The 21,859-nt window shown below is 42.4% G+C and overlaps 1 protein-coding gene across 1 annotated transcript in view; it reads left to right on the forward strand.

Annotated features, from left to right (window-relative positions):
• Window positions 1–21,859, forward strand: part of elp3 (elongator acetyltransferase complex subunit 3) — a 210,368-nt gene that overhangs the window by 29,047 nt on the left and 159,462 nt on the right. The gene's annotated exons all lie outside the window — the stretch shown is intronic.

Genomic DNA, 21,859 nt, shown 5'->3' on the forward strand with positions numbered 1-21,859 from the left:
TATTGATCACAACAATCATATTGATCAGGATACATCGTATCGATCTGAGTACATTGTATCATTCCGAGTACATTGTACTGATCATAGTACATCGTATTGATCAGAATACATCGTAATTTTGAGAATACATTGTATCAATCAGTATATATCATACCAATCAGAATACATCTTACTGATCAGAATACATCATACTGGTCAGAATGCATCGTATCGATTAAAATACATTGTACCGATCAGAATACATTGTATTGTTCACAATAATCGTATCGATCAGAATACACCGTACCGATGAGAATACATCGTATCGATCAGAATACATCTTACCAATCAGGATACATTGTACTGATCAGAATGCATCGTATCGATCACAATAGTCGTATCAATCAGAATACACCTTACTGATCGGAATACATCGTATTGATCAGAGTACATCATACTGACCAGAATACATCATATCGATCAGAATTCATCCTATCGATCAGAATATATCGTATCGATCAGAAAACATCGTACCGATCAGAATATATCGTATCGACCAGAATATATTGTGTTGATCAGAATACATCGTACCGATTACAATAATCGTAATGATCAGAATACATCGCACCAGTCAGAATTCGTCTTACCGATCAGAATACATCTAATCGATCAGAATACATCGTACCGATCAGAATACATCTTACTGATCGGAATACATTGTATTGATCAGAATACATCATATCGATCAGAGTACATCATACCGATCAGAATACATTGTATCGATCAGAATACATCATATCAATCAGAATATATCGTACCAATCACAATAATCGTATTGATCAGGATACATCGTACCGATCACAATATTCATATTGATCAGAATACATCTTATTGATCAGAATACATCGTATTGATCACAATAATCGTATTGATCAGAATACATCGTATTGATCAGAATACATCGTACCGATCACAATAATCGTATTGATCAGAACACATCGTACCAATCAGAATACATCGTATTTGATCAGAATACATTGTACCAATCACAATATTTGTATTGCTCAGAATACATCTTAGTGATCGGAATCCATCATATTGATCACAATAATCGTATTGATCAGAATACATTGTATCGATCAAAATACACCGTACAAATCAGAATACATCGTAACAATCAGAATACGTCGTATCAATTAGAATACATCGTACCGATCACAATAATCAAATTGATCAGAACACATCGTACAGATCAGAATACATCGTACTGATCACAATAATCATATCAATCAGAAAACATAGTATCGATCAGAATACATCGTATCGATCAGAATACATTGTATTGTTCACAATAATCGTATCGATCAGAATACACCGTACCGATGAGAATACATCGTATCGATCAGAATACATCTTACCAATCAGGATACATTGTACTGATCAGAATGCATCGTATCGATCACAATAGTCGTATCAATCAGAATACACCTTACTGATCGGAATACATCGTATTGATCAGAGTACATCATACTGACCAGAATACATCATATCGATCAGAATTCATCCTATCGATCAGAATATATCGTATCGATCAGAAAACATCGTACCGATCAGAATATATCGTATCGACCAGAATATATTGTGTTGATCAGAATACATCGTACCGATTACAATAATCGTAATGATCAGAATACATCGCACCAGTCAGAATTCGTCTTACCGATCAGAATACATCTAATCGATCAGAATACATCGTACCGATCAGAATACATCTTACTGATCGGAATACATTGTATTGATCAGAATACATCATATCGATCAGAGTACATCATACCGATCAGAATACATTGTATCGATCAGAATACATCATATCAATCAGAATATATCGTACCAATCACAATAATCGTATTGATCAGGATACATCGTACCGATCACAATATTCATATTGATCAGAATACATCTTATTGATCAGAATACATCGTATTGATCACAATAATCGTATTGATCAGAATACATCGTATTGATCAGAATACATCGTACCGATCACAATAATCGTATTGATCAGAACACATCGTACCAATCAGAATACATCGTATTTGATCAGAATACATTGTACCAATCACAATATTTGTATTGCTCAGAATACATCTTAGTGATCGGAATCCATCATATTGATCACAATAATCGTATTGATCAGAATACATTGTATCGATCAAAATACACCGTACAAATCAGAATACATCGTAACAATCAGAATACGTCGTATCAATTAGAATACATCGTACCGATCACAATAATCAAATTGATCAGAACACATCATACCGATCAGAATACATTGTATCGATCAGAATACATCATATCAATCAGAATATATCGTACCAATCACAATAATCGTATTGATCAGGATACATCGTACCGATCACAATATTCATATTGATCAGAATACATCTTATTGATCAGAATACATCGTATTGATCACAATAATTGTATTGATCAGAATACATCGTATTGATCAGAATACATCGTACCGATCACAATAATCGTATTGATCAGAACACATCGTACCAATCAGAATACATCGTATTTGATCAGAATACATTGTACCAATCACAATATTTGTATTGCTCAGAATACATCTTAGTGATCGGAATCCATCATATTGATCACAATAATCGTATTGATCAGAATACATTGTATCGATCAAAATACACCGTACAAATCAGAATACATCGTAACAATCAGAATACGTCGTATCAATTAGAATACATCGTACCGATCACAATAATCAAATTGATCAGAACACATCGTACAGATCAGAATACATCGTACTGATCACAATAATCATATCAATCAGAAAACATAGTATCGATCAGAATACATCGTATCGATCAGAATACATTGTACCGATCACAATAATCATATTGATCAGAATATATCGTACCGATCAGAATACATCGCATTGATCACAATAATCGTATTGATCAGAATACATCGTATCGATCAGAATGCATCGTACCGATCACAATAATCGTATTGATCAGAATACATCGTACCGATCAGAATACATCGTATTGATCAGAATACATCGTACCGATCACAATAATCATATTGATCAGAATACATCTTACTGATCAGAAAACATCGTATTGATCAGAATACACCGTATCGATCAGAGTACATCATATCGATCAGAGTACATCCTATCGATCACAATAATCGTATTGTTCAGAATACATCGTATCGATCAGAGTACATCGTATCGATCAGAATACATCCTATCGATCAGAATACATCCTATCGATCACAATAATCGTATTGTTCAGAATACATCTTACGGATCAGAATACATCGTATTGATCAGAATACACCGTATCGATCACAATAATCGTATTGATCAGAATACATCATACCGATCAGAATACATCCTATCGATCAGAATACATCATACTGATCATAATAATCCTATTGATCAGAATACTTCATACCGATCAGAATACATCGTACCGATCACAATATTCGTATTGCTCAGAATACACCTTAGTGATTGGAATACATCGTATTGATCACAATAATCGTATCGATCAGAATATATCGTATCGATCAGAATACATTGTATCGATCAGAACACATCGTAATGATCAGAATACATCGTATCATTCGGAATACATCGTCTCGAACCAGAATATATCGTATCGATCAGAATACATCGTATCGATCAGAATACATCGTACCGATCACAATAATCATATTGATCAGAATATATCGTACTGATCAGAATACATCGCATTGATCACAATAATTGTATTCATCAGAATACATTGTATCGATCAGAATCATCGTACCGATCACAATAATCGTATTGATCAGAATACATCGTACTGATCAGAATACATCGTACCGATCAGAATACATCGTATAGATCAGGATACATCGTACCGATCAGAATACGTCGTATCAATCAGGATACATCGTATTGATCAGAATACATCGTATCGATCAGAATACATTGTAACGATCTGAATACACCTTACTGATCAGAATACATCGTACCCATCAGAATACATCGTACCGATCAGAATACATCATATCGATCAGGATGCATCATATCGATCAGGATACATCATATTGATCAGAATACATCATATCGATCAGAATACATCGTAATGATCAGGATACATTGTATCGATCAGAATATATCGTATCGATGAGAATACATCATACTGATCAGAATACATATTGATGAGAATGCATTGTACCGATCAGAGTACATTGTATTGATCAGAATACATCATACTGCTCAGAATACATCATATTGATCAGAATGCATTGTATTGATCAGGATACATTGTATCGATCGGAATGCATCAAATCATTAGAATACTTCGTACGAATCAGAGTACATCGTACCTATCAGAATACATCGTGTTGATCAGAATACATCATACTGATGAAAATACATCGTACTGATCAGAGTACATCGTATCGATCAGAATACAGCGTATCAATCAGAATACATTGTATCGATCAGGATACATTGTACCGATCAGAATACATTATATCAATCAGGATATATCGTACCGATCAAAATACATCATATCGATCAGAATACATCGTACCGATCAGAATACATCATATCGATCAGGATACACCGTATCGATCAGGATACATTGTACTGCTCAGAATACATCGTATTGATCAGGATACATCGTATTGATCAGAATACATCTTACCGATTAGAATACATCGTACTGATCAGAATCAGTTCAGGCGGAGTCACAGCAGCAGGAGCTGGAGTTTGAGGCCGAAAGTAAAACAAAGAAGTAAAAAGAAATCGAAGTGTGATGTTACAGCCAAGCAGTTAAGTGATTGGCTGGTGGATTGGTGAGTATTTTATCTTTTTCTTTTTCTTTTTCTTTTCTTATCAGTAGGAAACCTTTGGTGCTGTTGCCAAATTAAGTAAATTTAAGGGTTAAGTCATGGCAGGAGAGCCCAGACCCATGTTATGCTCCTCCTGTGCTATGTGGTAAATCAGGGACACTTCCAATGTTCCTGACTACTATGTATGCGGGAAGTGTATCCAGCTGCAGCTCCTGTCAGACCACATTGTGGCACTGGAGCTGCACATGGATTCACTCTGGAGCATCCGAGATGCTGAGGATGTCGTGAATAGCATGTTTAGTGAGTTGGTCACACTGCAGGTAAAGGTTACAAAGGCAGATAGGGAATGGGTGACCATCAGGCAGAGCGGGAGTAGGAAGGTAGTGCAGGGGTCCCCAGCGGTCATCTCCCTCCAAAGCAGATATACCACTTTGGATACTGTAGGGGGAGATGGCTCATCAGGGGAAGGCAGCAGCAGCCAAGTTCATGGCAGCAAGGGTGGCTCTGCTGCACAGGGGGGCAGGAAACAGTAGTAGAGGGTTCTATTCTAAGGGGAATAGATAGGCGTTTCTGCGGCCACAATCAAGACTCCAGGATGGTATGTTGCCTCCCTAGTGCAAGGGTCAAGGATGTCTCGGAGCGGCTGCAGGGAATTCTGGAGGGGGAGGGTAAACAGCCAGTTGTCGTGGTGCATATAGGTACCAACGATATAGGTAAAAAACAGAATGAGGTCCTACAAGCTGAATTTAGGGAGCTAGGAGTTACATTAAAAAGTAGGACCTCAAAGGTAGTAATCTCAGGATTGCTACCAGTGCCATGTGCAAGTCAGAGTAGAAAAAGCAGGATAGTTAAGATGAATACATGGCTTGAGGAATGGTGCAACAGGGAAGGATTCAAATTCCTGGGACATTGGAACCGGTTCTGGGGGGGGGGGGGCAAGTACAAAGCGGACGGTCTGCACCTGGGCAGGAGCGGAACCAATGTCCTAGGGGGAGTGTTTGCTAGTGCTGTTGGGGAGGGTTTAAACTAATATGGCAGAGGGATAGGAATCTATGCAGGGAGACAGAGGGAAGTAAAATGGGGGCAGAAGCAAAAGGTAGAAAGGAGATAAGGAAAAGTGGAGGACAGAGAAATCAAAGGCAAAAATCAAAAAGGGCCACATTACAACATAATTCTAAATGGACAAAGAGTGTTAAAAAAACAAGCCTGAAGGCTCTGTGTCACAATGCGAGGAGCATTCGTATTAAGATGGATGAATTAACTGCGCAGATAACTGTTAACGGATATGATGTAATTGGGATTACAGAGACATGGTTCCAGGGTGACTAAGACTGGGAACTCAACATACAGGGGTATTCAATATTCAGGAAGGATAGACAGAAAAGAAAAGGAGGTGGGGTAGCGTTGCTGGTTAAAGAGGAGATTAACACAATAGTAAAGAAGGACATTAGCTTGGATGATGTGGAATCTGTATGGGATGAGCTGCGGAACACAAAAGGGCAGAAAGCGCAAGTGGGAGTTGTGTACTGACCACCAAACAGTAGTAGTGAGGTTGGGGATAGCATCAAACAAGAAATTAGGAATGCATGCAATAAAGGTACAACAGTTATCATGGGTGACTTTAATCTACAGATAGATTGGGCTAACCAAACTGTTAGCAATACAGTGGAGGAGGATTTCCTCGAGTGTATAAGGGATGGTTTTCTAGACCAATATGTCGAGGAACCAACCAGAGAGCTGGTCATCCTAGACTGGGTGTTGTGTAATGAGAGAGGATTAATTAACAATCTTGTTGTGCGAGGCCCCTTGGGGAAGAGTGACCATAATATGGTAGATTTCTTCAATAAGATAGAGAGTGACACAGTTAATTCAGAGACTAGGGTCCTGAACTTAAAGAAAGGTAACTTTGATGGTATGAGACGTGAATTGGCCAGGATAGACTGGCGAATGATACTTAAAGGGTTGACGGTGGATAGGCAATGGCAGACATTTAAAGATCACATGGATGAACTTCAACAATTGTATATCCCTGTCTGGCATAAAAATAAAACGGGGAGGGTGGCTCAACCATGGCTAACAAGGGAAATTAGGGATAGTGTTAAATCCAAGGAGAGGCATATAAATTGGCCAGGAAAAACAGCAAACCTGAGGACTGGGAAAAATTTAGAATTCAGCAGAGGAGGACTAAGGGTTTGTTTAGGAGGGGGGAAATAGAGTATGAGAGTAAGCTTGCAGGGAACATAAAAACTGACTGCAAAAGCATCTCTAGATATGTGAAGAGAAAAAGATTAGTGAAGACAAATGTAGGTCCCTTGCAGGTAGAATCAGGTGAATTTATAATGGGGAATAAAGAAATGGCAGACCAATTGAACAAATACTTTTGTTCTGTCTTCACGAAGGAAGACACAAATAACCTTCCGGAAATACTAGGGGATCGAGGGTCTAGCAAGAAGGAGGAACTGAAGGAAATCCTTATTAGTCAGGAAATTGTGTTGGGGAAATTGATGGTATTGAAGACCAATAAATCCCCGGGGCCCGATAGTCTGCATCCCAGAGTACTTAAGGAAGTGGCCCTAGAAATAGTGGATGCATTGGTGGTCATTTTTCAACATTCTACAGACTCTGGATCAGTTCCTATGGATTGGAAGGTAGCTAATGTAACCCCACTTTTTAACAAAGGAGGGAGAGAGAAAACAGGGAATTATAGACCGGTTAGCCTGACGTTGGTAGTGGGGAAAATGTTGGAATCAATTATTAAAGATGTAATAGCAGTGCATTTGTAAAGCAGTGACAGGATCGGTCCAAGTCGCAAGGATTTATGAAATCATGCTAGAAAAATCTTCTAGAATTATTTGAGGATGTAACTAGTAGAGTAGACAAGGAAGAACCAGTGGATGTGTGTATTTGGACTTTCAAAAGGCTTTTGACAAGGTCCCACACAAGAGATTAGTGTGCAAAATTAAAGCACATGGTATTGGGGATAATGTATTGTTGTGGATAGAGACCTGGTTGGCAGACAGGAAGCAAAGAGTCGGAATAAACGGGTCCTTTTCAGAATGGCAGGCAGTGACTAGTGAGGTACCACAAGGTTCAGTGCTGGGACCCCAGTTATTTACAATATACATCAATGATTTAGACATTAGAATTGAATGTAATATCTCCAAGTTTGCAGATGACACTAAGGGTGGCAGTGTGAGCTGTGAGGAGGATGTTAAGAGGCTGCAGGGTGACTTGGACAGGTTAGGTGAGTGGGCAAATGCATGGCGGATGCAGTATAATTTTGATAAATGTGAGGTTATCCACTTTGGTGGAAAAAACAGGAAGGAAGAATATTATCTGAATGGTGGCAGATTAGGAAAAGGGGAGGAACAATGACCTGGTTGTCATGGTACATCAGTCATTGAAAGTTGGCATGCAGGTATAGCAGGCGGTGAAGAAGGCAAATGGCATGTTGGCCTTCATAGCGAGAGGATTTGAGTATAGGAGCAGGGAGGTCTTACTGCAGTTGTACAGGGCCTTGGTGAGGCCACACTTGAATATTGTGCACAGTTTTGGTCTCCTAATCTGAGGAAGGACATTCTTACTATTGAGGGAGTGCAGCGAAGGTTGACCAGACTGATTTCCGGGATGGCAGGACTGACATAGGAAGAAAGACTGGACCGACTAGGCTTATATTCACTGGAATTTAGAAGAATGAGAGGGGATCTCATAGAAACATATAAAATTCTGATGGGATTGGACAGGTTAGATGCAGGAAGAAATTTCCAGATGTTGGGGAAGCCCAGAACCAGGGGTCACAGTCTAAGGATAAGGGGTAAGCCATTTAGGACCGAGATGAGGAGAAACTTCTTCACTAAGAGAATTGTGAACCTGTGAGCTCCAGCACAAAACGTTGTTGATGCCAGTTGGTGAGATATATTCAAAAGAAAGTTACATGTGGCCCTTATGGTTAAAGAGATCAAGCGATATGGAGATAAAGCAGGAACGGGGTACTGAAGTTACATGATCAGCCATGATCATATTGAATGGTGGTGCAGGCTCGAAGGGCTGAATTGCCTCCGGAATGTTTCTATGTTTCTATAATGATTAGAATGCATCGTACTGATCAGAGTATATCGTATCGATCAGAATACCTCGTACCTAGCAGAATACATCTTACCGATCAGAATACATCGTACCGATCAGAATACATCGTATCGATCAGAATATATCTTACCCATCAGAATACATCGTACTGATAGAATACATCGTATCGATCAGGATACATCGTATCAATCCAGATACATTGTACCGATCAGAATACATCGTATCGATCAGGATACATCGTACTGATCAGAATACATCGAATTGATCGGAATATATCATATCGATCACAATAATCGCATTGATCACAATACAACATATCGATTAGAATACATCGTGACGATCAGAATACATCATACCGATCAGAATATATCGTATTGATCACAATAACCATATTGATCAGAATACATCGTATCGATCAGAATACATCGTCTCGATCAGAATACACTGCACCATTCAGAATACAGCGTATCGATTGGAATGCATCGTAACGATCCAAATACATCGTATCGATCAGAATACATCGTATCGATCAGAATACATCGTACCAATCAGAATGCATCGTAATGATCCGAATACATCGTATCGATCAGAATACATCGTATCGATCAGAATGCATCGCAATGATCTGAATACATCGTATCGATCAGAATATATCGTACCGATCAGGATACATCGTATACATCATACCAATCAGAATACATCATCCCGATCAGAATACGTTGTATCAATCACAATACATCGTATCTGTCAGAATACATCATACTGCTCCGATTACATCGTATTGATCAGAATCCATCGTATTGATCAGGATACATCGTATCGATCAGAATACATCATAATGATTAGAATACTTCGTACTGATCAGAGTACATCATATCGATCAGAATACATCATATCGATCAGAATACATCGTATCGATCAGCATGCATCGTATCGATCAGGATACATTGTATCAATGAGAATACATCGTACCGGTCAGAATACATCGTACTGATCAGAGTACATCATATCGATCAGAATACATCATATCATTCAGGATACATCGTATCGATCAGAATACATCATACTGATCAGAATGAACTGTTCCGAACAGAATACACCCTATCGATCAGAATACATCTTATTGATCAGAATACATCTTACCAATCAGAATACACCGTTCTGAACAGAATATACCCTATCGATCAGAATACATCGTATCAATCAGGATACATCATATCGATCAGGATACATCGTATCGATCAGGATACATCGTACTGATCAGAGTACATCATATCGATGAGAATACATCGTGTTGATCAGAATACATCGCACTGATGAAAATACATCATACCGATCTGAATAATCGTACTGATCTGATATATCATACCGATCATAATACATTGTATTGATCAGGATACATTGTATTGATCAGAATACATCATATCGATCAGAATACATCATTATGCTCAGAATACATTGTATTGATCAGAATGCATCACATTGATCAGGATATATCATATCGATCGGAATACATCATAACGATTAGAATATGTTGTACTGATCAGAGTACATTGTATCGATCAGAATATATCGTATCGATCAGAATACATCGTATCGATCAGAATACATCATTATGCTCAGAATACATTGTATTGATCAGAATGCATCATATTGATCAGGATATATCATATCGATCGGAATACATCATAATGATTAGAATATGTTGTACTGATCAGAATATATCGTATCGATCAGAATACATCGTATCGATCAGAATACATCGTAATGATGCGAATACATAGCTCCAATCAAAATACATCACATCGATCAGAATACATCGTACAGATCAGAATACATCCTATCGATCAGAATGCATCGTATTGATCAGAATACTTCATATCGATGTGAATACATCGTAATGATCCGAATACATCGTTCCAATCAAAATACATCATACCGATCTGAATACATCGTACTGGTCAGGATACATTGTATCGATCAGAATACATAGTATCGATCAGAATACATCATACTGATCAGAACACATATCAATGAGAATGCAGCATACCGATCTGAATACATCATACTGCTCAGAATACATCGTATTGACCAGAATGCATCGTATCGATTAGGATACACTGTATCGATCAGAATACATCGTATCAATTAGAATACATCGTGTTGATCAGAATAAATCATACTAATGAAAATACATCATACCGATCTGAATACATCATACTAATCAGAGTACATCGTACCGATCAGAATACATCACATCGATCAGAATACATCGTCTCGATCAGAATACATCGTAATGATCCGAATACATCATTCCGATCAGAATACAGCGTATCGATCAGATTACATCGTATCGATCAAATACATCGTATCGATCAGGATACATTGTATCGATCAGAATACATCATATCGATGAGAATACATCATACTGATCAGAATACATCATATCGATCAGAATACATCGTATCGATCATCGGGATAAACGAGTCCTTTTCAGAATGGCAGGCAGTGACTACTGGGGTGCCGCAGGGCTCAGTGCTGGGACCCCAGCTATTTACAATATACATTAATGATTTGGATGAGGGAATTCACCAAGCTTACAGATGACACTAAGCTGGGTGGCGGTGTGAGCTGTGAGGAGGATGCTAAGAGGCTGCAGGGTGACTTGGACAGGTTAGGTGAGTGGGCAAACGTGTGGCAGATGCAGTATAATGTGGATAAATGTGGGGTTATCCACATTGGTGGCAAAAACACGAAGGCAGAATATTATCTGAATGGCGGCAGATTAGGAAAAGGGGAGGTGCAACGAGACCAGGGTGTCATGGTACATCAGTCATTGAAAGTTGGCATGCAGGTACAGCAGGCGGTGAAGAAGGCAAATAGTATGTTGGCCTTCATAGCTAGGGGATTTGCGTATAGGAGCAGAGAGGTCTTACTGTAGTTGTACAGGGCCTTAGTGAGGCCTCACCTGGAATATTGTGTTCAGTTTTGGTCTCCTAATCTGAGGAAGGACGTTCTTGCTATTGAGGAAGTGCAGCGAAGATTCACCAGACTGATTCCCGGGATGGCAGGACTGACATATGAGTAAAGACTGGATCAACTGGGCATGTATTCACTGGAGTTTAGAGAGGGGATCTCATAGAAACATATAAAATTCTGATGGGACTGGATAGGTTAGATGCAGGAAGAATGTTCCCGATGTTAGGGAAGTCCAGAATCAGGGGACATAGTCTAAGGATAAGGGGTAAGCCATTTAGGACTGAGCTGAGGAGAAACTTCTTCACCCAGAGAGTGGTGAACCTGTGGAATTCCCTACCGCAGAGAGTTGTTGATGCCAGTTCATTGGATATATTCAAGAGGGAGTTAGATATGGCCCTTACGGCTAAAGGGATTAAGGGGTATGGAGAGAAAGCAGGAAAGGGGTATTGAGGTGAATGATCAGCCATGATCTTATTGAATGGTGGTGCAGGCTCGAAGGGCTGAATGGCCTGCTCCTGCACCTATTTTCTATGTTTCTATGTTTCTAATACATCGTAACGATCTGAATACATCATTCCGATCAAAATATATTGTATCGATCAGAATACATCATATTGCTCAGAATACATCTTATTGATCAGAGTACATCATATCGATCCGAATACATCGTATCGATCAGAATGCATCGTAAGGATCAGATGACACTAATCTCGGAGTGCAGCAGCAGGTCAGAGTGCAGCGGCAGGTCAGAGTGCAAAGGTAAGAGTTTGGAAAGTTGGAGAACTTTAAGGATTAATCCCTTTTAAACCATTTCAAGGTTGGTGTAAATTACTAGTGACAATTTCTAGTAGCTTCTAAAGGTAAAATAAGATTACAAGTTTAAGTAAAACTGCAATATTAAACAGATAGGATTCTTGTAGGTTTAAGCAGAGACAAACAAGCAAGTTAGCTTAGTTAATTGAACAGCTAGTAAAAACTGGTTCCCTAAACAGGCCAGTGGTGAGTCAGCTAGGAACAGTATAAAAAGAGGTGCTGTCTTTGTTGGAATGTAAAGGTAAGAGTTCAGGCAAATGGGAGGTGGAGGTGGAGGTGGAGGTGGAGGTGGAGGTGGAGGTGGAGGTGGAGGTGGAGGTGGAGGTGGAGGTGGAGGTGGAGGTGGAGGTGGAGGTGGAGGTGGAGGTGGAGGTTTGTCTTGTTTTGTTTTCCTCACCAGTGCTGACTCCCCGATCTGGGAGGAAAAGAAAACGAAGTGTGATGTCACAGCAAGAGGGTAAGTGATTGGCTGGTTGATTGGTGAGTAGTTTTTCTTTTTTCCTTATCTTGTCAGTAAGAGCCATTTGGCAGTGTTGCCAAATTAGGTTACTTTAAGGGTTAAGTCATGGCAGGAGAGCCCAGGCCCGTGTCATGCTCCTCCTGTGCCATGTGGGAAATCAGGGATGCTTCCAGTGTCCCTGATGACTATGTGTGCAGGAGGTGTATCCAGCTGCAGCTCCTGTAAGACTGCATGACGGCACTGGAGCTGTGGATGGATTCACTCTGGAGCTTGTGCGATGCTGAGGATGTCGTGGATAGCACGTTCAGTGAGTGGGTCACACCACAGGTAAAGGTTACCAAGGCAGATAGGGGATGGATGACCATCAGGCAGAGCAGGAGTAGGAAGGTGGTGCAGGAGTCCCCTGTGGTCATCTCCCTCCAAAACAGATATACCGTTTTGGATATTGTTGGGGGAGGTGGCTCACCAGGGGAAGGCGAGGATCACATATCTTCACCACACTGGTAACCACTTATGGTGATGGTTCTTCACTCTCAACTTCTGATTTAATTTCACACTACTCTCTTTTACTCTACCTCTACCATGATTCTCTTTCTGTCTTAATTATTTTTCTTCTACGGACTGTGCCAAATTTGGTTTTAACAATGAGAATCTAGTTCGTGGCTGTCGTTTGAGAAACAACTCTGTTGGTGTTCTACCGGTAGTTGTATGAGGAGTATTATGATACGTAATTAGAAAATGAGCCAATTTGTGGTCCAATGACAACTGTCATTTCTTTGGATTTGGATCGAACATTTGTTTTATGAGGGCACATTTTACAATTTGTACTGTGAGCGCTGCTGCACCATTTGAAGCAGGTGGTACACTGGAACCTTGGTATGTTTCACACCATTTTTGCTCATGAACTGTGCAAATTCTTCTGATCAAAATTGGGGTCCATTATCAGAAACAATTTCTTCTGGGGGGCCAAATGAAGAAAATAATCTTCGCAAAATGTCTAATGTTTTATTTGTTATTTTCGTCATTGGAAACACCTCGACCCACTTCGAATGCCTATCAATCACAATGAACAATTGTTGTCCTTCTAGCTCAGCAAAATCGATATGTAACCTTTGCCACACCTGGGAGGCCATTTCCATGGCTGTAATGGTACTGATGGTGTGTCTTGCTTACCGATTGACATGTCGGACACTGACTAACGATGTACTCTATATCTTTATCTAGACCTGGTGACCATAAGTAACTGCATGCAAAACTCTTGGTCAAGCACATTCCCAGGTGCTGGTCATGAAGATCTCCTAATAATTTCGACCTGAATTTATTTGGTATAACCACTCTTGCACCCCACATGATCAAATCTTTATCGACTGATAATTAATTCCGACAAATGAAGAATGGATGAATATCTTTCTCTGTTTCCTGGTTTGGCCAGCCATTTGCGATGTAATCATACACCTTTGATATAATTGGGTCACGTTTGGTTGCTCTGCCAATCTCTTCAGCTGTGACTGGCAGTTCATCAATGTATGAACAATAGAACAGTTCTTCCCTATCGGGTGTAACTTGTGATGGGGAAGGCAATCTAGACATAGCATTAGCATTACTATGATCAGCTGATCGTCTGTATTCAATATCATATGTATATGTTGACAAAATCAAAGCCCATCTCTGCATTCAGGCTGCAGTAATATTGGAACTGGGGACTTTGGATGGAGGATTGCTGTCAGGGGCTTATGGTCCGTAACGATGGTAAACATTCGGCCATACATTTGTATTTGTTCCAAGTATTTGTGGAACTTCTTGACCCCAAAAATTAATGCCAAAGCTTCCTTTTCGATTTGCACATTATTACACTCACTGGCACTGAGAGTGCGTGAAACAAAAGCAATTGGTCTCTTCTCCCCACTACATAGTACATGAGAGATCACTACCCCATCTCCACACAGAGAGGCTAGCTTGATATCCTCAGATACTTCATAGTGAACTAACATGGTGCTCTCTACCAATTGGCTTTTACACTCCTTGAATGCTGTGTCGCATTCTTCTGACCACTTCCAATGGACCTGTTTTTTCAATAGTTCATTCAGTGGATGTAACACTATAGGCAAATTTGGTAGGAACTTCCCATAATAGTTCAAAAGACTCAAAAATGATCGAAGTTCAGTGACGTTCTTGGGAGTGGGTGCATTTCTGATTGCATCCAGCTTTCCCTTGGTTGGATGTAAACCATCTTTGTCTACTCTGTACTCTAAGTACTCCATTGAGTTTTGAAATAACTCACATTTGTGAGCAGTCACTTGTACTCTGTGCTTCTCTAGCCGTTTGAGCACTTCATGTTATTATGGATTTGCCTGTTTGGTGCTGAAATTAGTATGTCATCTAAATAACATACTATCCCTTCAATACCTTACAGAATCTGGTTCATCACCCCTTGGAATATGGCGTGAGCGGAAGACACTCCAAATGGTAGCCTATTATATTGATATAGGCCTAGATGAGTATTTATAGTCAAGCATGACTTGGACTCCTCATCTAGTTCCAGTTGTAAGTAGGCATTCGTAAGATCCAACTTTGAGAAAATCTGACCACCTGTCAGTGTTGTGAACAAATCTTCTATATTCGGCAATGTATTGGAGAGATTACCCTATAGAACCTGGTTTACGGTTACTTTATAATCACCACACAACCTTACCTTACCATTGGACTTAGGTACAACAATAATGGGTGTAGCCCAATTACATAGATCTATCGTAGAGATAATATTCTCAGTCTCTAGTCTTTTGGGTTCTTGCTTAACTTTCTCCTTGAGTGCATATGGTACGGGACGTGGTTTGCAGTAAACTGGTCTCGCGTCCTTCTGTACCCTGACACTCGCCTTGAAGCCTTGGATCGGACTGTCTGTTTCATAGAACACCTTTGGATACTTCTTGATGACAACATCCTTTGATGCAAATCTCGTTTCAACATGAAAAATCTCACTCCAATCCAGCTTCAGTGATCCCAACCAATTTCTTCCTAGTAAGGCAGGCTTGTCTTCTGCCACTACTAAGAGAGGCAAGCTCTGAAATTGATTCTTGTATTTCACCGGAATGGTGATGCGATCTACCACAAGGATGTTCTCTCCCGAGTAGCCTCACAGCTCTATCTTGGATTTCTCCAATGGGAAATCATGCAATTTGTCGAGGCATAGTGATTCCGGTGCTACACTCATGGATACACCAGTGTCGATTTCTATGGGTATCTTGGTTCCTGCAACATCTACGTGGATGATGATACTTTTCGAATCGCTATTAGTTGCCCTTGTGCTCCTGTTAATGTGTAGCTCAAAACTTCCTCGTCCTGTTGTATTTCTTCCATGCTATGTAGACTCTAGGGATTTCTACTTATAGTTTCGGCATGCCTGCGCAAAATGCCCAGTTTTCCTGCAGAAGAAACACTCTGCCTTCACATATGGCCATCTTTGAGCAATGTGTTGTCCCAGGCACTGATAGTATGACTTCAATGCTCTGTTACCCTTGCTGAGACCTTGGGGCACAACTGCCTTTTACATTTAACCTGCAGGCGATTCATCTCGGTTGTCTGACGACTGGAAATAGTAGAAGTTCTCGGGAATATTGGTCGGCCATGTCCATTGACATAGCTGTTTGACAAGCTAAATCAAAAGTCAAGTTAGGAGTTGTCAATAACTTGCTTCTGATTGCATCATTTTTCATCCTACAAACAAAGCGGTCAAGCAATGCTCGGTCCTGAAATTTTCAAAATTACAGTGAATGGATAGCTTTTTAATGCTACAATATACTCACTGATACTTTCGCCGGTTAACTGATCTCATATTCCGAAACGATAACTTTCAGCAATTTTCAGGAGCTCAGGGCTGTAGTGCTGAATCTGCTTAAGTTATGTGTCCTTTGGCTTGACAGGCACAAGCAAATTTTTCAGGGTGTCATACACCTCGGGCCCTGCTCCAGTTAAGAAAATAGCCCGTTTTCGCTCCAACACCACCCGGTTATGGTTTTCATCATCGGGGACTTCGATGATACCATTTGCAGTGAAAAATCTTTCTAGCTGCTCCACATACGCGCTGGAATTTACATGATGATGTTGAAACTCCCCCTGTGATCGTCAGCAGCCAGGCGCTAATGGTTTGCGCCCCCAGTGAGCCTCTAATGAACTTTTCGTCGGGGCGCTAAAAGCTGTGTGCTCAGTCGCTACGATCTAACGCTCGAATTAACGCCCCCTCTGCCCGCTAACTGAGGCTATAGACAGAAAATCCAGACCTTTGTGTTCTTGGACAAATTTGTGTGCACTTTTGGAAGTGGCTTAGTGAGTTGCGGTGAATGGTGAGATATAACGGTAGCCCCCGCAATGGCGATTGTCATGTTTGTAACCTTCACATATCTGTAACCTTTATGTAACAACACTGTACACTGTATACACCTGAGTAATGCGCACCTTGACCACAGCGGGTAAACTTGTGGGAGACACTCCTCACCTGGTCATCCAGGTATATAAAGGGAGGTCCCACGCAGGGTCATCACTTCTTGGTACTGGGAATAAAGGTTCCGGTCACGTAGTGGCCTTGTCTGCAGTACATGCCTCCTGTGATTCTATAGTAAGGTGTAAGGACACTACATTTGGCGACGAAGATGGGATTCAACGACCCATGAGGGTGGCCACCAGTAGCACAGAGCAACGGTACTGTGTTGGTGAGGACTGGGACGATTTCGTTGAGAGGCTCCAGCAGAGCTTTGTCACGAAGGACTGGCTGGGAGAGGAAGCGGCTGGCAAGCGGAGATGCGAGGGCGCATCTATTGACCAGCTGTGGTTCCAAGACATATGCGCTGATGAAAGACCTGCTCGCACCCGAGAAGCCGGTGGACAAGTCTTTTGAAGAGCTCAGCACGCTGATCGTTGAGCACCTCAAGCCGGCGAGCAGTATACACATGGCCCGGCACCGGTTCTATATACACCAGCGTCGGGAGGGGCAAAGCATATCGGACTTCGTTGCGGACCTTCGGCGTTTGACCAGCCTCTGTAAGTTCACAGACGCCTGCAGGGGGGAGATGTTAAGAGATTTCTTCATTGAGGGCATTGGTCATGCCAGGATTTTCAGGAAGCTTATTGAGACCAAGGACTTGACTTTGGAAAGGGCAACGTTGATAGCTCAGACCTTCATGGCAGGGGAAGAGGAGACCAAGATAATTTACGCGCGCAGCCCTGGTTCCAACATGGCGATGGACCAGGGAATTAACATTGTAAATGAGACTCAGAACCCCACAGTCAGGCAAGGGCAATTCGACACCGCCCAGGTAGCAACAGGCTCTAGGGTGGGCCAGCAACAGAGACAATGGCAGGGGGATCGGCAATTCATGCCATCACAAGGGACAATGCGTCCTGGGATGGGACCAGTGACACTCACCAACAGAGTGCTCAGGAGTAATCAAAGAGACAATCAGAGGGGAATGTCTGTTAACAGTTCCTTTGTTCACAACAATATCAGCTCATGCTAGAGGTGCAGTGACAGACATGCTGCGAAGACCTGTAGGTTTCAACAATTTATCTGTAGAAACTGTAACTTCAGTGGACATCTGGCCAGAATGTGTAGAAAGCCTATAGCGAGGCTAGTTTACAAGGCAGAGGAACCAGACGAGGGGTCTGCAAGGCAGGGTGATGCTTGGGGCCAAGCTATGGACGCTGAAGTCCAGCGGGTTCATGTGGCAGATGTCCACAGCTCGTATACCAAAACGCCACCTATGATGATGAAAGTTCTATTAAATGGCATCCCGGTACGCATGGAGCTGGACACAGGAGCCAGCCAGTCACTTATGAGTGCTCAACAATTTGAAAAACTATGGCCACTCAAAGCAAACAGGCCCAAACTGGAACGCATTGACACGCAGTTACGGACGTACACCAGAGAGATCATCCCAGAACTAGGCAATGCAAACTTGGTGGTCACACACAATGGATCAGAGAACCGGCTGCCACTCTGGATTGTCCCGGGGAATGGTCCCGCGCTCTTGGGGAGGAGCTGGTTAGCCAAAATGAACTGGAAATGGGGGATGCGCATGCTGTCATGTTTGTAACCAATATGTAACAACACTGTACACTGTATACAACTGTGAAATACACCCCTTGACCACAGGGGGTGAACTTGTGGGAGACACTCCTCACCTGGTCAGCCAGGCACTTAAATGGAGGTTCCACGCAGGCTCAGCACTCCTGGATCCTGGGGAATAAAGGTGCAGGTCATGAGTGACCTTGTCTGCAGTATATGCCTCGTGTGACTTTATAATACAGTGCAGAGACACTACACATGCCATTTCATCTGTGGAGTGAAGTTCATGCTCACAGGTCCTACAGAAATTCGAGCCACTTTTTCAACCGGGTATCACCCCGGACGCCAGACCAATGCACCACAAAGCCAGAGCCGTGCCATGTGTGATGCGTGAGAGAATTGAGAGTGAGTTGGACAGGCTGCTCAGAGAGGGCATAATTTCGGCTGTTAAATTCAGTGACTGGGCAAGCCCCATCGTTCCTGTCCTTAAAGCGGATGGCTCGGTCAGGATTTGTGGCGACTACAAGGCCACCATCAACCGAGTGTCACTACAGGACCAATACCCGCTTCCGAGAGCGGAGGATCTTTTTGCCACGCTGGCAGGTGGCAAGCTGTTCACCAAGTTGGACCTCACTTCAGCCTACATGACTCAGGAACAGGCTGAAGAATCCAAGCTTCTGACCATCATCACTACGCACAAGGGGCTATTCATTTACAACATGTGTCCGTTTGGCATTCGTTCAGCGGTCGCTATCTTCCAGAGGAACATGGAAAACTTGCTTAAATCCATTCCTGGAACAATCGTATTCCAAGATGACATCCTAATCACGGGTCGAGACACCGAGGAACACTTCCGCCGACTGGACCGAGTAGGCTTGCGACTAAAGAAGTCCAAGTGTGTGTTTTTGGCCCCAGAGGTCGAGTTTTTGGGAAGGAGGGTTGCCGCAGACGGGATCCAGCCTACCGAATCCAAAACGGAGGTGATCCATCGTGCGCCCAGGTCCGGCAACACATCAGAGTTGCGGTCATTTCTGGGACTTTTGAAGTATTTTGGGAACTTTCTGCCGAACTTAAGCACATTGTTGGAGCCGCTGCACGTGCTCCTGCGTAAGAGTTGTGAATGGTTTTGGGGGGACTGTCAAGAACGGGCTTTCAATCGGGATTGGAATCTGCTTTGTTCTTAAAAGCTGTTGACCTTGTACAACCCCTGTAAGAAACTGGTTTTAACGTGTGATTCATCATCCTATGGGGTTGGGTGCGTGTTGCAGCAGAGTACTGATGAGGGCCAACTCCAACCTGTGGCTTATGCCTCCAGGTCGCTCTCCCAGGCAGAACGGGGATATGGGATGGTTGAGAAGCAAGCACTCGCATTTGCCTATGGGGTGAAAAAGATGCACCAGTACCTTTTCAGCAGAAGGTTCGAGTTAGAAACGGACCACAAACCGTTAACATCCCTATTGCCCGACAGCAAGGCTGTCAATGCCAATGCGTCAGTTCGCATACAGCGATGGGCCCTCACGCTGGCTGCGTATGACTACACCATACGGCACCGGCCAGGCACCGAAAATTGCGCTGACACGCTCAGCAGGCTCCCACTGGCAACCACTGAGGGGGAGTCAGAGCAAAGCGTGGAGATGGTCATGGCCGTTGAGGCTTTCAACACCGCAGGCTTCCCCATCACAGCCTGCCAGATCAAAATCTGGACCAACAGAGATCCCCTCCTATCCCTGATAAAGAAATGTGTCCTAACTGGGGATTGGGTGCCCGCACACGGAGCATGGCCCGAGGAGGTCAGACCGTTTCACAGACGGATGGACGAGCTCTCCATCCAAGCCGACTGCCTGCTATGGGGCAGCCGGGTAGTCATGCCCCAGAAAGGAAGGGAAGCACTCATCAGGGACCGCCACAGCGAGCACCCGGGCATCGTGCTAATGAAGGTCATTTCCCGGTCACATGTATGGTGGCCGGGAATTGACTCAGACCTGGAACACTGGGTTCGCAGGTGCGGAAATGCCCCCAGGGAGGCCCCACTCAGCCCATGGCCCTGGCCCACCAGGCCATGGTCACGTATCCACGTAGATTACGCGGGCCTTAAGTGCCTGTAAACTACCTGATAATGATTTCAATATGTCGCCCTCCGCCACCAGTCAGATCAGTATCCGCGATGACAAACGCGCCTGGGGGAAAGGCGCATGGGGCAGGATGACAGCGGGTTCCTCATCCGCTGTCTAAAGTAACAACTTTCCCACTCAACTCATCACCGATCGCGCCTGCTACCACCATGAAAAACTCTGTGCATAGAATCACAAACTGTGAACATCAAACAGCAAAACTCACATTTATCAAATTTATCTGTGGCCAGGATCGCACATCTTTCTCTAACACTAGAAACTCTCGATGAATCTTCAGAGAATGAGGATTTCTGCAAACCGTCGGTTTTCATTGTCCAGTGTGTCACTCCGTGCTGTGCCTCGTACTTTTAAAGATTTGAGGGCCGGGTCCAGACTGAGAAGCACATGTGCTGTGCTTTGGTTTGCATCCGGTTTGAATAAAGTAACAAAATGCAAACCAAACTGGCACAGGGTTAACTTTGTTCATCATCTTAA

This window comes from Pristiophorus japonicus, chromosome 7 (genome assembly GCF_044704955.1).
Source record: "Pristiophorus japonicus isolate sPriJap1 chromosome 7, sPriJap1.hap1, whole genome shotgun sequence".
Lineage (NCBI taxonomy): Eukaryota > Metazoa > Chordata > Chondrichthyes > Pristiophoridae > Pristiophorus > Pristiophorus japonicus.